Source organism: Pyxicephalus adspersus, chromosome 11 (assembly GCF_032062135.1).
Source record: "Pyxicephalus adspersus chromosome 11, UCB_Pads_2.0, whole genome shotgun sequence".
NCBI lineage: Eukaryota > Metazoa > Chordata > Amphibia > Anura > Pyxicephalidae > Pyxicephalus > Pyxicephalus adspersus.
Window position 1 is genome coordinate 37,738,327 of NC_092868.1, and position 23,952 is coordinate 37,762,278.

A 23,952-nucleotide genomic window follows, 5' to 3' on the forward strand; every position below is an offset into this window, starting at 1 on the left:
ATCATGGGAGAACCTGGGTGATAAAGCAATCCTGTAATGGATCTGGTCCAGCACTGAAAACAATTGACAACTATTAACAAATGATTTATAATAAATCCATTTCCCGTTTTAGTGCTTTATAAATAGACCACTAGGTTTGCTGGAACACCCAGGTTCTCCCATGATAGTCTATCTCATCCAGTCTTGGAGAGCATGAATAAATCAAGCATAGACTACATTTGAAAATTCTGTATATATCAGATGCTATGTCTACTTTAATGCCATCTGGGCCCCCATGTAAAGTCCTGCACAGACTTTTCATCATCCAAAATTTTCATGGTATTATAGTCATCCAATGTCCCCGAATAATAAATGACTGATCGTAATGACCAGTATTGTTGTGCCTGCATTTGGACACCTTCAACTTATCCTCCTCTTTCCATAGAAAAGAGCCAAACAGTATCTGCACAGTGATCATTTGTATAACTGTTACTCAAAGCAATTGTATCAAGCAACAATTATTGAGTTTTTATAGGGGAATTTTTTATCCTAGAGATAGTAGTCATTTGGGAAAGAATTGAGGAACAATCTCCCCACCTAAGACAAGTGTTCTACAAAAATGAGGAAAAATAACAGCAAACATAAAGAAAATGTATATAAAAAATACAAAAATATAAAAAAGCTAAAAGGGGAAAAGTTAAAATCTCTTTCAGTTCTTTTCTGAGTAATCATTTGGTAGAGTTTCCCTGACTTCTGTTGTGTTAACCATGAAAACAAAGTGATAAAATGATACATTAGCTTAATAATATAAAATAATATATTATGTTCAAAGCAAATCTGTTATTTCTAATTTAAACTTTGATGTTAGTGAACTTTTAAAGAAGTTTTAGGTGCTGTAACTCCTGAATACTTTTATACATTAAAATTCCGACAGCACAAGGAAAGCGATTAGACCAAATCTACATTACCACTTTATTCTCCATAATCATCCATCAGACAGCAGAATGAGGGGATTGAAATTGTCTATATATATGAACGGTTGGAATTTCCAGGCTGGTGTCTATACCCTGTTAAGGAGTCATGATAGACATTTACATTAATTCACCTGTCAACATTGCTTTCCTTTAATAGGATTTGTAGATTTCTATTTAGGCTCTGTGCTTGATTAGAAATACAGTGTTTTTTTTCCATCCTCCTACCTTGCAAAGCTATGAGATTCAGAGAATTTTTTTTACTTTTCTTCCATTAGGATATTTTATGTTCTATGGAAATGAGTCTTTTATTGTTTCTTTAAATGACATGGCCTGATGATTTATAAATGTGATTGTAGTCTTTATATGAGCCACTCAAAAAGGATTAATGTAATAGAGAATGTATCAAGCACACTGCACATTGAGCATTGGAAAGGATAGCAGGGTCATGATAACTAAGCAGAGTGATTTCATTGGGAAACCTGTTGACTGCAAAAAGAGGATTTGCACTTGACACCTAAGCATGCATTTTTTCTGAAAAAGTCACAGCTTTTGTCACAGAATTCATTGTCAATGGAACATTAACAGCTAAACAAATGCAGATTAAAGAAAACCTATGCAAAAGTGATGATACCATTTATGCTACATGAATGGCTGTCTTGCCTAGTACTACTGCACTTTACATTATTTAGTGCTCTTAAATTGTTTTTTTTTGGTAGAGAAAACTTTACATACATACTCCTTTAACTCTAATCTGAACCAACTGATAAGCCTTAAAATAAAATTAAAATGAACCCTTAACCTGACCCTTTAAACGTTAGCCTACCTCCTAAATATAATCCATATCTATCTGAGTTTTAGAAATTCACTAAATCTATATCACTTACTAATAAGAGACCTTGTCACTAGAGAATGTATTTTAACAAACATATCCCCATATGATATGGGCTTTACCATATTGTTGGCATGTTATTCATTTGCAAAATCCTCCCTTGTGTAGAGATCCAAAAGCCCAGAAACAGATGCTGAATGCTATCATCTCGTCGTGATATCAGCGTCCCTAACAGACCCAACAGTGACATCCTATTGAATTTCCATAAAGTCCTCCTAAAGCTGGTACATGAAAAGGTATGATTATTTATGAAATAGAAAACTTTACAAATAAGCATGTAAAATGCTTGCTTTCCGTTCCTTTTACTGGCATTTTCCTAAGTTGGTTGCAGTCAGTTTACAATACCAATAACTAAGCTCTCCCTGTCCAGAAGAAAGTAAATACTTACCACTCCAGCCACCTTTTCACCAAAAACTGAACTGTGGTGAAGGGATGAGTTTGACATTCTCTAAAAAATTTCCTCGAACTCCCGATGGGTCCACAAAATTTTGGGAACGATTTTGCGGACCCATCGGAAGATCGAGAAAATCATTAAAGGAGGAGTACTGTGGGGTGCGATCCCCAGTAACTAAAAGTTAAATGAGGGCTTGCCTCATTTAACCTCTAGTGCCTGGGGGGGCAGGAGGAGTACAGCGGCTGCAATTCATGCATTGCAGCCATGGGAATCCTCCTGTGAGTGATCCCTGGGAACTAAAAGTTAAATGTGGGCAAGCCTCCTGTTAGGGTCCCGCGGCTGTGCTCATCATAAATGAATGCAGCCGTGGGAATCATCCTGTGATTATTCCCACGGCTGCATTCATTGATGAGCCGCGGTACTCACACTGTGTACTTCACAGGCCAGCTCCACTCCCCTGATTGCTCTTGCAGGTCCCCAAAAATTTGATCTTGATCGCCGAATTTACACAGGCCCTACTCGCTTACATGTTCGGTAATCGAGAATGGCCTGATTCGCCACGAGATCAAATTTTAAAATTTCGCTCGCTCATCCCTACTGTGGTGGTGTGTTTTCAGAAACCAACACTTCTGTCACAGATTCCTGCAAGTCCAGGTCACCTTTGCCTCCTTGTTGCTCACTTTCCTTGCAGCACCCTACTGCCAGCACCATCTCTGCCTATGGATCCAACACTCTGTTTACTTCCCGTTCCAAGTCAGGTGATTCTCTGTCAGCTGCTCCCTTGCCACAGAGAACCAGAGTATTCCGCAGATGCGCTCCCTCTGCTGGCCAACATCTAAATAACACCTGAGACCATCCCAGCAATAGCACTCCCTCTGCTGGTGGGATTGGTGTCTGCGGTTCACTTGATCCACGTCCATCTTTCCTTCTTAAGGAAGTGACCTGGCAACAGGAAGTTGCCTGAACAAGGAGTTCCTTTGGCTCTGCTTCCAGATTACTATTGTTTATCTCTATTGTTTCTGATTCTCCCAGTACAGACCCTGGCTCGTTCCTGACTACTCCTGCCTTGCTGCCCGTCCTGACCTCTTCTTCTTGCCTGTTTCCTGACCATCCTTGTTTGCTGCCAGTCCTGACCTTTTGGCTTGTCTGACTACCCTCCTGGATTTGCCTTTTGTACCATGCTTCAGTCCCTGCTTGTTGGCAGTCACCTGCCTTGGCGGGCACGGGGGCCGCAACCTGGCAGTAGCTTGCAGCACAACATCCTCACCTTTAGAGGCTCTGGAGAAGACCAAGCTACTGCTTAGACCCTGAGCCCTGTGCACATCTCCACCCACAGGGTGGCTGACACAGTGGGTCCACCACTTTGCCTTGTGGAGCCGTGACAACTTTTTGGACTGCCAGTCCTCTGGTCCTCAACAGGGTTTTACAGGGAATGTTTGAAACAATCTCAATGACTGTATGTGCTGCTCGACTCACTGTTACTGCTACATTGAATTGGTGATACAGGCATCACCTCTGCCTTATGCATTTCCAACCATTCTTTTTTTACATTTAATGATGTGCCATCCTGGCAAGCACTAATTTAGAGTAACTTTGTACACAGTTAAAACCAGCAAGATCTTTTATAGTAGAAGAAAGTCATGTCGTGCTAGATTTTTTGAAGCGACAAGTGCTTCCTAAGTGGTCTTAAGCAGTGTATAGAAAATTTTTGGAAACCTTAGGTAGCTTTCCCAGAAGTAGTTGAAGAACAAGAACATTTAATGTTCAAATTATATCAAATCCAGACTTCCATATAAAAAAACCTAACACATTTCAGGGTTCAAGTGCAAGTGCTGGACTGGTATAATTGTAGGGTACTTAAGAGGTAGTATCTCCTGACATTGTTTAAAGGTATATATACAGTGTAAGCTTCTGGATCTAAAGACTAACTTCTATTTTTTCACAAACAAGTTGCTGCTTCCAGTACACAGCTCTGTAACATATTTTGTAAGAACAAGGACTGTGCAGGTTAGATTGAAAATTGTCTTTTAGCTCTTGGGACTGCTTGTATTCTAGTGAATAGGACTTTTGCTTAACACTACCCTCTCCCCGGCTATCTCTTCCAACACAACATTGTTAAATGGTGAGCTCTGCCTTCAATGTATTTTTTTTTTTTTGAGGTAAGTGTATTCCACTGCTTTGAGACATTTGGCTCATGCAAACTCTTTTCTTTATAATAGGGGGAAACATATAGGGAAGCCTACTATAGCTATATTAAGGGGAAATTCTAAACTTTAAAAATAATGTAAGTCCTGAAAACAGGATTCAATCATTGGTCCTTTCTCTCATCCCTATTTAGAGCCTGCAATGTGAGACAACTTATTGGGCATTACTCATTTACAAGTAATTGCCTGAAACTGGAGTGTAACAACAACAGTAATCTCTTAGTCATCTGAGTGTTTTAGGAAATGTTTTGCCTCAGTGACTCACTTTCGAGACACACGGCGACCACTTTATTCAGACAGACCCACACAGATCTAAATACAGCATTGTATTTCACATCAAAAAGATATCTGTAAATATGTTTATGTATAGTGACTAAGCTGTGATAAAAATATGTTCCTAACATTCAGCATGTCTACAACAACATTATGGGGTATAAAAACAGAGCTCTCATGTGTAAATGCATTTTTTTCAGCAACGGCACAAATAAAATACATATTTTATAGCAATTTTATTGTGTGTATAGTAGATTTAAGTGGCACTGTCATGCGCAAGAGATAAGCGGACGGCACATGACCAATTGAAGCCAGCTGTGCAGACTCTGCGGAAGTAAAAGCAAGTGTATTTTTTTTTCAATTGCCAAAGCTCCCCCTCTAGGTTTGCAGTGCCATGATGCCCCTTATCACTCATTGCCATCTTTACCTGGTCTTCTTCAGTGTTAGGAGTTTTCAGCCATCTTCATTGGCTTGGTTGGAATGAGGTACCTCCCATAGATACGCACAAGAGCTACTTTATCCCAGAACAATATCTTACAGAGAATGTTTTGTGAGCTGCATATGCATGGCTTAATGTACAGAAAAATAAAAAGAACAGGCAGAAGATATTTCATAGTATATTCTGTTTAGTATAGTACAGGAAGAGAGGTAGTATGTATGACCGGGCCTATTACTGAAAGTAATAAGTACTACTATGGTGCCTACTGAACTAAACATTCATTTTAGCATGCTGTTGTACTGAAACCGGTAAAGTAGAACTATCTTTTAAAAATAAAAAAATGCAACCAGGCAGGTTCTTTATTGTGGAAAGAATGCAATAAAACAAATTTACCTGAATGTTCACAGGCTATTTTGTCATGTACAATAAGCTGTGCATGTTTTAGTGTATGATTCCATAGCTGGCTTCTGGGAATGATTGAGCTTCCTAGTGCATACACAGAAGTAAAGTCATTCCTGCCTGGCCAAATTGACAGAACATCCCGAGTCTGGAAGAGGACCGGATGAAGATAATGATACTGTAAGAGAGAGTTGAGCCCTATTCAAGTATTTGCAAACTAGCAGGGATGTCACCTATCTTTTCTGCAACAAAAAACATGCCTGCTCACTTTTTAATGTTTTGTTTCTCTTCAAAGTAAGATATCAGGACCTGCCTGCTGAGATAACACAGAGGTATTGATATCTTACCACCGATGTCACTATCCATATCAGGCCCATTTTAGTCTGTCGAAGTCTCCTTTAAACAAATTGCCACATTATGTGTGGGTTGTCCAGTCGTACACATCTTAAGATTGCAGTTCCTCTAAGTGGAAAATAAAACTAGAATGCATTAGGACTTCTAAAAAGAAAGATTTGGGCATTTGGCTTCCCTGTGGTGTATTCAACAATAACCCCGTATGAAAATCAGAGACTTACTTAACAAAATGCTTTTACATTTTATGTAAAATCTTGCTGCTTTGAAGTAGCTCCTTGTTGGTTTTTAATAGTAACTGTTTAGCAAGCTGAATCATTTCCTTTCTATTTAAGCAATAACTAAACTAATGTAAACCATTACAAATGAAATACAATGAGACATTTGTGCAAGTGTTGGGATCTGTTCATAGAAGAGCTGAAGCCCTAAAATCATTGGGGATGGTTGAAAAAAAATTGAATCAAAGCATTTTGCTCCTATGCTCCCTCCCTACCAGCCACCATTTATTTTCCAACTTACACCAGATAAATACCATTCCTCATGTGTTTTTGCCATTGTTGTTTTTGAAATTGCTTTCCATTTCAAATGAATATTGATGAACACTGTAGTAGCTTGCTAGATCAGCAACAACTGTATCTCGCAAATATAGAACATCGGCCTATCATCCAGACTTCTAAAGAAAACCTCCATACAATCCATGAATAGGAATGACAATTGTTAGGGAACTTTAATTGTGACAAAGAATAAAGAATTCTATATAGACAGATCTGCAGCATGCCAATCTTTTCTAACAATCCTATATGTTTCTTAATTAAAAAAAAAAAAAGTATGTAGTTGGAAATCAATCACAGTAACAGAAGTAAACAAGTAGGACAGTCTTGTACACTCTTACTATCTGCATTTCTTTAGAAAGTAATTGTCCTAATTAGTTTATTGGACAAATCTGGAAGAAGAAACATCTTCACTTTTTAATGGAAGCACAAAGTTTGGGGTTAAGGAATCAGCACATATAGTACATAAAAAGTTGGGGCATCTTTATATTAGTTTTCTGATATTTATTAGTTTTTACTTACCATTGCATCTGTATGTAAATACAGATATTTGATCTTTTGCTTATAAAATACTGATGGAAAATATTTTTGTTATCCTAATAAAATGTTAAATTTAGAATATTTATAACTTAGCTGTGGCTGGGCGGTGTATACCACCCTGTAAAAATTATGGGGCATGCTCTTGTTTTTACTGCAATGCATAACACATTGGTGATATATTAATATATGGGCATCACAATGGTTTAGAGGTTACCAATCCGAGGTTCACCCACCCAATCTCAGCCAGGACACTATCTGCATCGAGTTTTCAGGTTCTTATGTTTGTGTGGGTTTTCTTTGGGTACTCTGCTTTCCTCCCACATTCCAAAAAAATGCAGTTAGATTAATTGGCTTCTTTTCAAACTTGAGTTTAGACTGTGGTAAAGACATATAACTATGGCAGGTACATTAGATTGGGAGTCCCTTTAAGGGGCAGCTAGTGACATGACTATGGACTTTGTAAAGTGTTGCCCAATACTGTATGTCTATATAAATACTGTAATAGTAATAATAATAATTTTAACATATAGTACTTGACAAAACAAAGCATTTGTTAAGAATTACCAACAGAAAAGTTTGAACTGTCTGGGTTTGCTTCACATTTAGGGGCTCAATAGGTGCTCTGAAGCTTACTGGCATATACAAGCAGGCCTTTATACCTTTAGAATGTAGGAAATTCAAAAACCTTTATTGGCAGATGAATGGCAAGTAAAGAAAAGAATTAGTGTTCTGGGGTCAAAAGTGAATGATAACAATGGGGTTAGTTTACTTGGGAAAATTGGACAGCCATGACATTTTTCTCCGCTCAGATCAGTGGTGTTATGATTAGTTAATATTTTGAATCACACATTCTTTGAATGAATGTCCTGAATTTACCTTGCTAGATCAGTTATAACTTTCAAGGATTGATTTCTACATTTACTGACATGTTCAGCATGCTTAGACAAGTTCGTGCATTTGTTATCTCCATGTCCTTGAAACAAAAATGTATTCAGCAATGCATCTATACTCACATCATTGTCATCTCTTTCCTGACATAAAACTTCCAAGGGACTTTCATCATTATTATATGCACATAATGAAAGGACAGTAAACCTAACACAAAGGTTACTTTATGTGATTTTAATTACCCTAATGGATGTGAGACTGATGTAACTTTGCTGTGTAGCCTATTAATTGATCTTGACCATCCTGTGTGGCAAAAAAGAATTAAAGAAAAAAGAATGAAAAGAAGATCCCCAATGTTCACTGGTTATCTTCAATAAGACTTCTGGACAGGAAGGGTCAGATTTATGAATATAATCTCTATAAAGTCTTATCTTTGCTTTTGGAGGAATGTCTTCTCTTAGACCTTCACAAATATGCACTTGTTTTTTCATTATGCTGTTGTTCTGTGATTTCTGCACTACATTGAGCCTGATTTGTTAAATCTCTCCAAGGCTGGGGAGAATACACTTTCAACAGTGAAGCTGGGTGATCCAGTAACCTGTAATGGATTCTTCAAAGTCATTTGCTACTTGATAGCAAAGGTTTTCAATCATGGAGCAGATCTATTCCAAGTGTTTTGATCATCCAGGTTCATTGATGAAAGTGTATTCTCTCCAGCTTTGGGGAGCTTTAATAAATCAGGCCCATTGTGTTCAGGGCTTCTAATGCTATGTCATGCACTAGACTCTGTTAGTTATTCTGAGCGGGCTTCCTAAATGCTCATCTTTGCCTACAGGCTGTTGTCTGAGTTTGAGTTATGACCTGAAACCCAGGCCTGGGGACTTTTGCTCTTTGCTACATAAATGGGTAAGAAACCTTATCCATAATCATGCAGCATGGATATTCATGGATATACCACTTCACCCATTGGTCTGAAGATTCAATTAAGTTGATCCAGCTCCAGAAATATTTCTGGAGGACACTGGACAACTGAACCTCTGCTGATTTAAGGGTTGTTGTATTGAATGCCACTTTTGTCTGTTGGCACAGGAAAGATTGAGCTCCATAGAGGGACTACTTGAATGAATGTACTACTGTTGAGTATATTCCCCTTTCTCCCTTGTTTCTAAAATGACCGTTTAAATACATCCAAGACCTGGACTACCATCAATGCACAAAAGTAATATGCCTAGTGGCAAGATCAGTCGCAAATTAGATGTTGCCTGAAAACTATATCACTTTTAGATTACTTTCTCTGCAATGGAACAATTTGATGATCTTTTTAAATCTCTTGCTAGACTCATATGCATTCATAACATTCTTTTTGAGTAATTTAGAATGATTTTTGATCTAGTCATGATAACACCAACCACATAGTAATTCTATGTGGCATCAGTAGCTTTATTCTGATAGGTCTTGTTGGCATTTAATGCTTCCACAAATTCTATTTTTGCTATACAATGCAAGTATGGCAATAAAAGTAGTTATCAAATAGGTGTAACATACAAGGGAAATACTTTACCCTTGTGCATGTGATACTGTCTATTATTAAACTAGTGGTAAATCAAAAACAAAAATCCAATGTGTTCACACCCTAATTTATTTGAAAGTCCAAGATTTAATGCCAAAATGTGTGCAAGTGCAATAAAAGCAGCACTGACATTTAATTTTATTGTGCTACCCCAGTGCCCAGGCTTCCTGTCTTGTACTCCACCAGTAGAAAATATGAAAAAGCAGACTTTTTTCTGACTTTACATTAATTGCAGTAAAGAATACATCACTTACATTTTATTAACCATATATATTTTAAAAATCATACACATTTATAATTATATACAGGTATACCTCTAACACTAAAAACAGAAACTGCCAAAAGTGATTGTGAATAGGTAAAACCAATTCTGACACTTTTTATACAACACTCATTACTCCTGTAGTGCTGTTAATCACTAGTTCGTGAGTGCTGATGTATGCAGTCAAAACACAGATTCAGTTTGTAACACTCGTATATATACAACATGTTCCATGTGTGCAGAGGTAAACCAGGAACCTTTCGGCATATGGTTCTTGTATATATAACAGTTGCTAGAAGATTTTCTAAATAACATTTTTTACATGTCTTTGTAGCTGAAATTATTTACAGAATAGCATTATAATATTAAAAATGGTATTTTACATATGTAGTCTTACCAGGGATCTAGTAAGACCCTGGTTTGGGGGCAAACACCACCAACCAGTCTTTATGTTAGTCTCAGAATCCTGAGACTGCACAAAGCAAAGTGCACAAAACAAAGTGTGACATGGTGAAAGATGATAATTTACAAAAGACATGGTACATATGACACTTCTTTTCACATCTTATACACATAAAATGACACATTAATGAATACAGATCTGCAATGGTGTCTTTCTATCTGCTAAAACCCAGCTTTAGTGCAGTCTAACTTCTTACAGTCAACATGGTATATTTGTAGAGCTTCCTTAAAACAGAATGTGCTGCGAAAATAGTGCATCAAAAATAGACTTATGCTAATTTCTTCCTCACCTGTCTAAAATTACTGACTACATGTTTTCTAATCACCGTTGGGTATTCAGCATTTTAGAGACAACATGGCAACACTTGTTATAATGTATGATATTATACTGGAGAGGAAACATGCTGAGCTTAAATAAATTGAATAATGATTAAACAGTTACATATTTGCATATAGTTTTGCTTGTAACGGATATGTGGACTTTTTTAAAGTAAACTTTTTAAAGCTGATCTCTGGGATAATGATGACCCCACTCTAACACTCCCACTACTTTTATTAATCACTAGATTTGAAATCACATTTAAAAATCACTAATATCTAAAATCCATTAATACTCACCCAAAGCCATGCTCACATGATGCACCAGCCCCCATCTTTCTAGCTTCTTATTACCATCCAGAGGTGTCCTTCCTTGGGGTCTTTTGGCTGTCCAGTGGTTCAGACCTTTATCAAAGGATAAGAGAATGCAGCAGTAACAAAAATTAAGGGACCTGCATGAAGACTGGGTACATCTGCAGAAGTGGTTTGGGGTACCTGGGACAGGGGGCTAGCAATGGACATGGACAGGTAATTTAGGTGAGTATATTTTCATTTGTAAGGTAATTTCCTTAACTAAACAGTATGAAGAATGAAAAGGGTGTGAGGGAGGGGTACTGAATAGACTGAATGAGTTTTTAGGAAAAACGTCATAAGAGAGATATGGAGATCTGGAGACCTCCTAAAAAATCTCCCAATAGAGAAGACAAATAAAAGACAAACCTATTGAGATAAAGAATAAAGAAAGAATATTTCAATGGGGGGATTAAAGATTTCTATAGGGCATGGTCATCCAATTAAGTAATTGTAGAAGTAAGATAGGAAAGAAAGAGGGAGGGGGAATACTTGTGTTGTCTATGAAAGTACAATCTATTGGTTTAAAGTATATGTAATCCTTACTCATATTTTCTAATTACTTAAAAACAAAAAGTATGCCGGATTTATTAAAGCCATCCAAGACTGGAGAAGACCAGCAAACCTGGAATGGATTTCTCAAAAATCCTTAGCTATTAGTTTGGATCATTCAGGTTTTCCCATGATAGTCTATCTTGAAAAGCCTTCTTAAATCCGATCCACTATGTTCTAACTTCCAGTTAGCTGACAACACTTTTCTATGCTGAAATACCAAGCAGTGTATTTCCCCCGCTCAGTTAATTTCTGTGACCTTTAGAACACCCTACCCCATGTTATTGTAACAATGAGAGGGAACTTGCAGAAAAAGACTATTTATGTTTATTGATCCTTTTTGCCATGTAGAGGTTGGGGCGCATCTTCTACAATCATCATAGGCCAATTAGTGCAATGTAGACCCAAATGACCATGATTATTTGAGCGAGCTGTGAACAAATGTTCTCTTAAACACACGCTGCAATTATCTACATGTTTCAGCTTCAAAAATCTGATACCACCATTAGTGCACAGACATGTGAAAAGCAACTGCTGCTTCTTTAAATGAGATCGCAACACTCAACAAAAGGACATGCCGGGGAAATAACACTTCATCCTTTTCTCTATGTATTATTCATTAAAACTCAAGGGCAGAAAGCAAACAGAATGATTTTGTGCACAAGAAAAACACATGCTATGATTTCCTCTGCCGGAACATTTTTATTAACACCTCTCTCTGAATTATTTACTGTTGGAGAGATGAGAAAGACCAATGTGCATCAGTGAGGGGAAATAAATCATGTTTCCCTTTGATAATATGCAGTGTAATTTGTATATTAAGGATTAGTTTATTCTCGCCCTCTTGGCTCTCCAAAATTAATCATGTAGCAAACCTACATTCCTAATATTTGTCTTAAGGAAAACTGAGGAATGAACAATTAGAAAAGACTGTGTATAGTAGGCACCGGTGTGAAAATGTTCATTATTATTAATGTATATGACAGTCTGTGATGGTAAAGAGCAATTTCAGGAAACAAGTGAAAACAATACATTACTAATTCAATCAAGCAACTCAAAAATCATAAATTTTGTGCAACTAAATAATTGATTGTAGCAACGTTTCGGAGAGCTGCATACAGTGTCATTGGGAATGTATTTCTTGAAACCTTTGAAAACTGTCTAAACTGTCTAAACTGAATCTGAAAGGGTCCTAAATCCGGAGTAGTGTTCTCAGGTTATCAGATTATTTACATACAAGGTTATTGGATACATTGGTGCACCCCATGGATGAAAAAGTACACGACAGATCATGGGAACAATACTGTAGTCCAATGACCAATCTTGAAAAAATATGAATACACCCTAGAAGTGTCTTCACAATAATTTTTCACTGCATAACTGAATAAACCTATCCTGTATGTATGCAAAAAAAAAAAACTACAACAAAGTTATCCAATTGAGTTAATAAATGTGTAAATCATTAGGTTATTAGGATAGTTTTGACATACAAAGAGTAAGGCTTCAGTGCAGGAGGTTCAATGGTTCCTTGGCCAAGCTATGACACTATATGATCTCATTACCATAAACATTTGCTTTTACATACACTTTATATCTCATATGTCAAAAGTATGGAGTTCTCTTTGATAATGACCTGTTTGGTATTATCATGACTAGATCAAAAACAATTCTAAATTACTCAGAAAGAATGTTATGAATGCATATTCTAACAAGAGACTTAAAAAGATCATCAAATTGTTCCATTGCAGAGAAAGTAATCTAAAAGTGATATAGTTTTCAGGCAACATCTAATTTGTTCAGAACTGGCCAGCCCAGCAAATTTAGCTTAAAAACTAAAGCTAAATGAAGTCTCCAAGAATCCTAAAATGTTATTGCTGGATTTGCAGTTAACTTTTGCAACAATTTAACAATTAATTTATTCATCTTTTTTTCTTTTGGAACATGCTCCCGCAGCACTCCTTGACATCTTCAGCAATTTCCGTGACAATATTATGTTCAGGGGCTTTGCATTTATCCTGTAAAGATGGCACCCGTAGACTTTAATACAATTTGTTCTTGAAGTTGAAATGGTTGTCAAGTCGAAAGGTTAAGTTAAAATTTTTACCATGAATTGTATTAAACTGGTAATTTTTGGCAGGAAAGAAAAAAAAACTGCCGATCCATAGTGACCTGCAGAAAAGTTCTTTTTATAATTGTGCAAATTTTAATGACTACAGTACAACTGTGGAATTCTACTCTGACCACTATGAGCTGAAAAGGATGACCAGTTAATATCTCCATTACATTGGTGGTCAGCGTATTATTATTATTGTTAATATTATTATTAAAAAGGATGTATATAGCGCCAACATATTACGCTATACATTAAATAATGACAGACAGATACAGACAGTGACACAGAAAGAGGGGAGGACCCTGCCCAGAACAGCTGTAATATTCTATTACAGGGATAGTCAATGTAAATTCCCACTTACCAAAGAACTCAGCAGGAGAAGACCCTCTTTTATTCGTGGTCAGTGTAGCAGCCCTTAACTTTAGAGTTCAGTGGGAGAAAGACTCCCTATTATTGGTGTCAGCTGTAAAATAGTGTCTTCATTGTAGCAGTGGGGAAAGGGCTCACTTTATTGGTGTCAGTAGTAGATGGCCTGCCCCATTGGTGTTCAGATGTTACCAAAGGTGTCAACACTCCATTCTCTGTACGACTAAGATATAAAATACCCTTTCTGGCTGAATAGCAATGTCCCTTCTGCATTAAAATATTTTGATTAATGTACACCAAGCTGCACATACTCACAATGCTGGGTATCCCATCAAGTCCTAGGATGCCACGAATGAACGAACTCTTGATCTCATGCATGGAAGTTTTGGCCTGGTTAATCAAGATGGCTGAAGACCTGGGACTCGGAAGAGAACCAGGTGAAGATAGCTATAACCATGCCAAAGTGAGAAAAGATGAGTGTCAATAAAAATTGTGAACGGGCAGGTAAGTTTACTTTATTGCATAGGGGACATTGGATCCCAAATTTATTTCCACCTAATTACATAAAACATCTTTTTCCTTTGCAAAAATCTGCAAAAAGTGAAAGAGCTAAGCTGTTTTCAGACTTACAGTTGAAAACCACACAGCTACTTCAAGGTGCATAGCAAACTGCTGTCTCCAGAACTGGCAAACGGTCAATATGCCCTTGGCCCTTAGTGCCCTTGTGTATGAGACAGCATGAGGTTGTTTCTAGAAACCATACAACCACAATATAAACACAACCGCATGCAAAAGCTTGCACTAAGGGGTTCCTAACAGATCCCATACAATTGAATAGGATATTGTTGAAACAGTTGGGAGCTTGGTTAAGCATACAAGTCCAAATGAGGCCTTAAACTGCAAAACATCTTGCAACAGGCCCACTTGATTTGTTACCATATTGAAGCATTTGTTTAATTCAACATATTACTAAACAGAAGGATATTTATTTAGATTAGTATAGCAATTGTGTCATTTTCATTGCCTATAATTTTAACTTTGCAGAATAAATATGATTTCATTAAGTACATAAACTTGGCATAACAAAATATTTTCAGCAACTAACAATTCATTTAGACGTTTTGTGTATGGCTCAAGGATCATTATGGGAGAAGTATTGGCTAAGTATCGATTTATGCTCCAGCCTCCCTAGCACTTATTTAATCACTTAATTTAACCACTTTTTTGTAGTCTATAAATTAATTAGAGCTTACTGAGCAAATTGTTTTGTTGTTGCATTACAGACACATGTGGTTTTTTTAACCCAGCTTACAATGTGACAAGTCTGTGATGGCAAATAACAAATTAAATGGCAGCTTTAGCTGAATTTGATATTTAAAGAATTTATGCCATTGAAGGAACACAAGAGAATAAAAAAAGTCTAGAAGTTTCGGTTATGTACCCTGCTATGTAGGGTAATAGTGCAGACTAATATAGTCTTTACGAGAATGTGATGTAATAACTACAATCTTCTGTATAGCACTTATCAAAATAACCATATACTAATGCCTTTTATAAGTATAAAACATTCCATCGTGACAAGGGGGAAATTTCTTTTTAAATATGGTTTTCAGGCTTAGGTCCCTATACTAACCACTATAAACCCCATGGCTTCCCAAAGGTTTATCCAAAATTTTTAAATATTATTATCACACAGTATTTAAATAGCACCAACATATTACATAGCACCATACAGTAAATGAGGGTTGAAAATGACAGACAGATACAAACAATGACCGAGGAGAAGGAAAGGAATCTGCCTAGAGGAGCTTGTTGTTTTGTGACTCTGTAATGGCATTGTTTTATTTCATCTTTCTAGGGTAGGATCATTTCCAATTTTTACTTGTCAAGAAGTCATCATTTAAAATGAAGATTGATAGCTCAGCATACAATCCCTATATAACTGGCTTCTTGAACAAAGTCCCGTGTGCATGTAAAAAAGTTATGTCATTCTGGCCTGGCCAATCAAGATGGCTGATGAATCCGTATTAGGAAAAAGATTTTATTGCAGGCAAAACAGTGTGAAAAGGCAGATATGTTTGTTTAATTGTAGAAGAGACATAGCCCACCCGTTTTACAATAAATACCCTGTTTACATCTATTTTTTTGTATTTTTAGGCTTAATACTGTTTTAATCTCATATCACTTTAGGTTCCTTAGCAGCACTCCAATGATCTTATTACTTGGTAAATCATATCTCCAAATGAAATACCAGACAAGCTGACCTATTCAATTTATTACAAAGGCTGCCTGTTAGTATAAAAGAATATTAGACAATTGAATACATGTATTAACTTAAATTAATTAATGAAATGAATTAAAACCTATAAATCAAAATTAATTGTCAATTAATTACCTTCAAGCAATTGGTATTTTTTTAAATACTATATATAAGCAAGCCATCAAAACTATTTACTTATTTAATCAAAACTTCTAAAAACATTTAAAATTAAATGTATTCACCTGGGTAAAATATATTTGAAAATAAAGTTAGTGTATCAGAGTGTTTTATTATCATGAACCATTTTTTTTCACCATATTACCTGAACATTAATTTCACATAAATAAATACTGCATATGCGTACCATTTTCATTTTATCACAAAAAAATAGTTAATAAACACTGTAAGACTGTATTTCTCATGAAGTGGCATCTTGTTCTTATAAATCTGTTTTATGACTTGCTTGCCAGTTAAAAACAGTCAAAATGTATAGATCAAAAATTAGTGCCATAATCTGTGAATTCCCATTTACATAAAAAATATCACAGAAATCAATAATATATGGTAACATACAATTCAGTAAATTTTTTTGCTGATCAATTTGAAAATGTTTTTTTTAATTTTAATGAAAATACTGCATCTGTTACGCTTTAGTGAGCTCCACAGTCATTGCTGCAACTGTGGATTTATTGCATTGCTGTGTGTGAATTGCTGAAGGACAATATATATATTATTTTTGTAACAAAAACTGTACCTTTTATAAAAAAAAAACTGTTCTAGTGCTACAGTCAGGTGAATTCATCAGCCTTTTTACCATGGGGGAACCCTTGAAATGACATTCAGGTCTGCAATATTTATGATATGGCAATTTCATTGTACATTAGCCTGGTGGTAAAGGGGAAGAATACCTTTTACATTGTTGGTCAGTGGGAAGAATACCACCCTTATACATACCCTAATAATGAGTTTGATGTCAGTGGTATCTGGCCTGGGAGGCACAAATTGCTTGTTGCTCAAGGAACCCCTACCAACTTCTGCAGGAACCCTGGTTGAGAAATACTATGGTAGTTCCGTGATCATCCAGAAAAAAAATCTAGCATGTGTTCAACTGTCCCCAAACTGGTTCATCTGTCCTGGCGGATCAACAACTGTGCAAAGATGACAGCTGTACTTACCTATATAGGAGAATACAGAAAGTTTGTTTGTGTTTGTTCTAGTGCCACTGGAAGGATAGTATGCCTCCTGCAACATTAATCTAACATCTGTACATCTACATCGCCTTTCACGAGTTTGAGATCACTCCATTGATCTCCTACAGGTATTAGCCGACTACTCTCAGGCACCATCAATGTCCAAGATGCACACAATCACAGCCTGGCTAAGCACCGTGTGTGATTTTGCAGACAGTAATGAATGTAGAAAATAATTATTTAAATATTTGTGTTAGTGATGTTTATTAATATATTCATCCCATTGGGCAGCAATAACAATCAGAAAAGGTGGCTGACTATGGTAGTATTAGTTTAGCAACTTTTCTGAGAGAACACTTGGTCTGCCATTGCCATGTTTGAGTCACTGACCTGTAAAAGGCACATAGGTGAGAAAATAGATTCCAACCTCATTTCCCTTCTTCCCACTGGAATACCCCGGCATCACAAAAAAACCTTTAGACATACCTTTGTTACAAGCGCTTAGTGATATCACAGGTTACCTTGACCATCTTTCTCTTCTGATGGTGGACAGATCTTAAATGCTGCAAAATTCCAGTTTGAGTGTGGAGGGCAAAGTGGATTAATGCAGAACATCATTTACCACGAAGGCAAACATCTCTGGATCATTAGATCTTTCAAAATCCTTTTCAACGACTAAGGACTGCACGATGCATGAACGAGTGCCGTACATACACCACCATTCTGCTCTATGCAGCGGGGAGGGGGAGAACAATGGAGTGTTACCCTGCTGCGCGCTCTCCCCCTTCCCTTGCATTAAGATCGTTCGTCGTCCATCGTCCATGGATCCGCCAGGATGGTCGTTTGGACAATGGACGACGGGTGCTGTACACACACCAGATTCTCATTCAATATTGGCCCTGATCTGATTATAGGGTGAGAACCATTGGGCGTGTGTACGTAGCATAAGGCTACAGGGGAAAATGATATAGACTGGGGGATGATGGCAGCCAAAAGGTTTTTTCTTTCATTTTTAGATTCTGCTGGGTAATTTTAATGTTAAATCAAATTGGACTTGGGGCTTTAAATAATACCTCTTATCCTAGATGCTTATTCCAAGCCAGATATTTAGCACATAGGCAAAAAGTATTTGCAAAATGAGAAGTATGTTAAAGCAGCCTCCATATTCCTATCGTGAGAGTTCCTAATATCTAGAATAGACTGGATGTCTAGCCACTTTGCCATTTTCAGGAAGACTGATATCTGTAAGTATTTTTAAACTAGTCTGATTACATCTGTGCTGGTAATCAGTGTTGTTTTACTGAACATGCCAAATATTTCCTGCAGCCGACACACATTTTGTACGTAGCCCTGGGACTGCACTGAGCCAGCTTGTTGTCAGTAGGAAAACATTATTGCTTTACTGGCCTTAACAAACCTTGATCATGCAATGAGTCTGTGCATTTTATATGCCAGAGTTATTTTTTATTCACTGTACAGTACTGATTTATAATGAACAACCTTTTTCTTAAGGCAATACATTCTGGCTGCATTAAATTTTGAAAAGGACAAAGCCAGAATGTCCATGTCTCTCATTTGCAGAAAATATTTAATAGAAATGTAAGAATTCCACATACAATTATACATAATAAAAGGAATTGTAGTGTAGTTGTATACAGACACCAGGTATTTTTCACTCAAGATGAACCTTTGGAATTGTCCTGGGTGAAAACCTAGGGTCTATATAGCTGATCCCTAGGGTTGTTTATGGACCAGCTGTTCTGGGTCACCAAATGAATGACATGAGTGACTGCCTTTGTGTTACAATAGGGATAACCCATCAAGGTGTGTCCCTCGCACCCACTCTCCTCTTCCATAGAACAAAAGAGTGCTATCTGTACAGCTCTCCTTCATTTTGCTGTTGCAAATGATAATTTCCAGTGAGCATCTGTATAAGGGTTAAAATGCTCCTGTACAGCAACAATTTTGTTAAGCCAATAATGTAAGGCATCTTTTAGATGTGTGATCCACAGTTTGCCATTCCTGGGTGCCTGCCAAACCATGGCTATGTGCTCAGAAGATGGAAACCACACCACAGGTCAACATATGTGTGCAGTTGTGGTTCTTCTTCCAAAGGTATAAAAGCAACCACATGACCAGAAGTAACAAATCAGGTCTGAAAACTATGGCGCAACCCTAGTGCAACCGATTGTAAATATAGACACAAGTGGTTCTTATCTACTCCCATTCGGTTGAATTGAAACAGTTGGGGCTGGAGTTGGGATGCCTTGACCACTACAGTTCACCACATGTCTGAAATTAGCTAATCTAAATTCTATTATACAGAGTGCTAAAGGATAGGGATTGCCTCCTGTCTCTGCAAATGTTCAATATGTTTTTACATTATCATCAATGATCAATGTGTGCCTGCAGCAAACACAAAGACAATATTAAAAGTTTGTAAATATAACAACTAAAATTCCATAAAGGCATGAACAGAATGCTGTCATTTCAAAAGCCGTCTTAAAATCTAAAGATTTTACTTAAACACTGATAATTTTGCCATACAGATCCTTGTTCTAGCAATTTATGGCATGGTAGCACTGTTTTTTTCTACCTATGTGCTCCCTAGAACAATGGCTTCTGGTGGAGACTATGAACGCACCTTATGAAATGCCATGAGAAAAGTCACCATCGAAAAAAAGGTATTAAAAAAAAAGAGGAAACTGGTATTTTGCCAATGTTATTTTGTTGAATCATGTACAAAAGCTCAAATAATATTGCTCAAAATGATCACAAGTTAGTTTTAAAGATGATATTAGGAATCCTGCATGGAGAGAGGAGGATGAGTTGGAAGCACCCAATGGCATTCCCTCATTAAAAAAAAAATATTATCAGTTGTTCATGTCAGCTTTTTAGTGGTCTGGCACAGCAAATCACTAAATGAGGTGGGGAGGATAGCTTGTATTAGCCATAGATTTTTACTGTCTTGGGCGACAAATATTTATGTCTGTATGCAGCCTTAAGCTACGTACACATGTTAGATGATTGGTGAACAGCTATGCTCATCCTGAGTGAAAAATGTAGCATGTGTACAGCGGTTCCCCAAGGTCATTCATCAATCCTTGCTTGCTAATTGATGAGCAATCTGAAGAAGAGAACACAGCGGGATGCTGCTTACCCATCTTCTCTTGGCATAGAACAAAACCTTGCTGTGAGTGAAATGCTCATTCCTCTATCTGTCACGGGAAATAATCACAAAAGATCATTTTCAAAATTTGACAACTATTTGATGTTTTTTACAAGGCTTTAGTGCTCACGTCTACTCAAGATAAGAAACCAACAAAAAAACAATTCAAAGGCAAACAGAATGACTTAGCTAAAGAATACAACACAAATATGGCTACGTACACACATGCAATGGTTCTCATCCGATAATCGGCTCAGGGCTGATATCGAACGAGCATCCGGCATGTGTTGAGTGCTTGTCGTCAGTTGTCCGAACAATGGTGTATGATCCACAGACCACGGACGACGAACAATCAGAATGAAAGTGAAGGGGAGAGAGGGCAGTGGGATGCCGCTCTGTTGTTCTCCCCCTTCCCTCCCCTTAGAGCAGAACAGTGCTCTATGTACAGCACTTGTTCACGCATCATGCAGTCGTTTGTCATTGGAAAGGATTGTGAAAGATCATTTCCAACGACAATTATTGCACGTGTGTACATAGCCTTAGGCAGATGTATATTAGTCTTCTAGATTCAACAGCAAGTTATAATAAGAACTTTTGCAGGAACATCATCTGATAAAACAACCCAGTCCATTACAGGTGTCTCTGAGTTACGAAATTGTAAGCCACTGTAGGCATTTCCAATTAGTGTAGCGGGACTTTATGCCACCAGGAGAATCAAACATAAAGGGAATCAAATATAAAGGGAATTAAAGAAAAAAAGGACAAAGAGAACATAAGAAAGAGAATTTGATCATTCCCAACCCCAGGAGTCTCTAAGGTGCAACCACACAGATTGCACAGAACTCTATAAGAAAGTAAAAGCTTTTATAAGGTTGCCTTTGTAAGTTTCCAAAGTTATCATATCCAATTTATCCAATGCATTGTGTATTCCAATAGACAAATGTTCTATTAGTTTTGCCTTTTTAAATGAGAAGAAAATTCAATAAAGATGGAGAGGTCATTGCCTTCCATCTGAGTACCACCAGGCATTCTGCAGGATGTCTGAAATGTAACCTTAAGGTCTGTGCAAATTGTTGAAAAAAAACAGTAAATATATACATAATTTTATTTTAGCAAAGTGGAGTTTTCCTCAAGAGGAGGCCAAGCTGAGCAAATGCATAGACCGCACATGCCAAGTTATGTTGCTGGCAGTTATTTTTATCCAATGTCCTGAAACAAGTTTGCAGATCAGGGCTTTTGACTTTGGCAGACTATATGTATTTTTTTCTCAGTATTAGTACCTTTTAAAGTTGTATTTTATTTGGCAGCCATATTTACAGCTATTTGGGATATGTGTAACCTGTTTCACTTGTTAATAATAATGTTCAGTTAGTTGAGGTCACAATCTGAACCTCTATGTACAGTTCAATACTACAGCTTGGTCCAGGGAAGTGTAAAGGCAGCAACAAACCACTGATATAAGGATAGATAACTGGGCTTTTTGTAGTTCAATACAAAAAAATATTTTTTTTTGTATTTATAGATATCTAACTTGGTTACACAGTGTTTGTTATAGCTCTCTCAGTTACAAATATTTCCTTAGGATAGAATCATATTGGAGGCACTCGTGTAGCCAAACATTTACATTATTCTATAATACTTTTGTTGCTCTGAGTTCCTAAATGTAAACTGATCATACAGAAATCACTTGGTGGGTGGGACACAGCACTGGCAGACATGCAGGTGTTACACTGATCAAGGTTGGATTAACAGCCATTCTGTAGCGGATAACAAACAGAAAAGAGCTTTTAAAACTGATTATCACCAGAAAAGAAGAATGTCACATACTTTCTTGTATTATTGGAATAAAGGAAATATTTGTAAGGATATCTGTACAGAATTGTACTTAATGGTATACCATTGGAGGCTAAACACATTCTATTACTGTTATTTCATAATATAACATAAATCTTAAAGTGAAAGGGAACCTGTTGACACATCTATTATCTGTCATAGCTAAAGTTTCTGTTTGGCTCAGCAGGCTTTCAGCACCTGACTCCCAAAAGTGTTCCAGAGCAGCAAATCATATACCCACCTTAAAATCATCATTACTTTGTTAGTTGGGCAAGAGCAGCATTCAGTACCAGATGAGCCAGCTCTGCCAAGCATCAGATGACTTGACCGGTGCCTTTTAGAAAGAAAAATAGTTATATATATAATTACTTTTTTGGTGTGCGTGTGCCTAATTATTTTTCAGCGATCGGAAAAAACTTGTAATGATGAGGTATAATTAAGCATAAGCTAAACATTTATCACATTAAATATAACATTTAATTCCAAGAATAGGGCTTTATTAAAACTCTACAGCAATTGGAACTGTGTATGCCACCAATCATCAGCTATTGGGCACAATATAAACCATCCAGCACCAAAGAACGGCCTCCACAAAATAGCAGAAATTGATCAACATACTGTATTTTTCTAAGGAATGGAAACTAGATTCAAATCTCTCCACTGTCCTTGATTTAAAGGGACTGTCCTTCCTTTGTAATCATATCCTTTGGTCTTTTTTGGTTACCAATCCATGTACACAGAAACATCTGGAGGGATGACATCTGGTGGTCATGATCTTAGATCTTGTGCATGTATATTTTTAAATCCAACATCCTATGCCAATGTAGAGAGAACCTGTCTTTAAGGAAATACCAATGCTTCCATTTCTGACATCCAGCCAAATATATTATTTCCATTGCTGTGACTATGAACATTCACCAATAACTCTGACCTGAAACATAAAATGCAGCCAGTGAAGTTAGTCCCCTACCTTTTCATTTCCCTATGAATTATTTGCTATGCAGTGAACCCATAGGATCAGAATCATTTCCCATAGGATCATTTCCCTATGAATTATTTGCTATGCAGTGAACCCATAGGATCAGAATGCGAGCAAGGAAACTATCGTTTCCAGAGGAAGGCATGAAATTGGCAGCATATGTTTTTCTTTTTTAACACGTTCCTTTAAATTCTAGAACTCCTACAAGTCTAGCTGGCATTGCTATATCTTCTTAACCCTATTTTTATAAGCGAAAATAAATTCCCACCTCCCCAAATTTTTCTTTTCAAAACTTCTAATTAACTAAAATGTCTAATAAGTAACAGGAATCCTTCCAGCAATTCAGCACTTCATTAGCAATTTATTCCATTATGGACATGTATCATTTGAAATCAGCTCAACATTCAGAGGAAACAATTTACTTCCTTTGCCAAAGATAATGGCTTGTAATTTTCATTAAGCTGAAGACTCACAGGCCTTCAATGTTTCATTAATAGACATTCGGAGTGGGTTATGTACTGCTATGTAGACTGCAGTACAGGATGGATCTTTATATCCTATGTAAGATTATTTAATATGGATTTTTCTTAATGCTAAATTAATTATATATATATTATTGACTGGTCATTATCCAACTCTCCTTTCC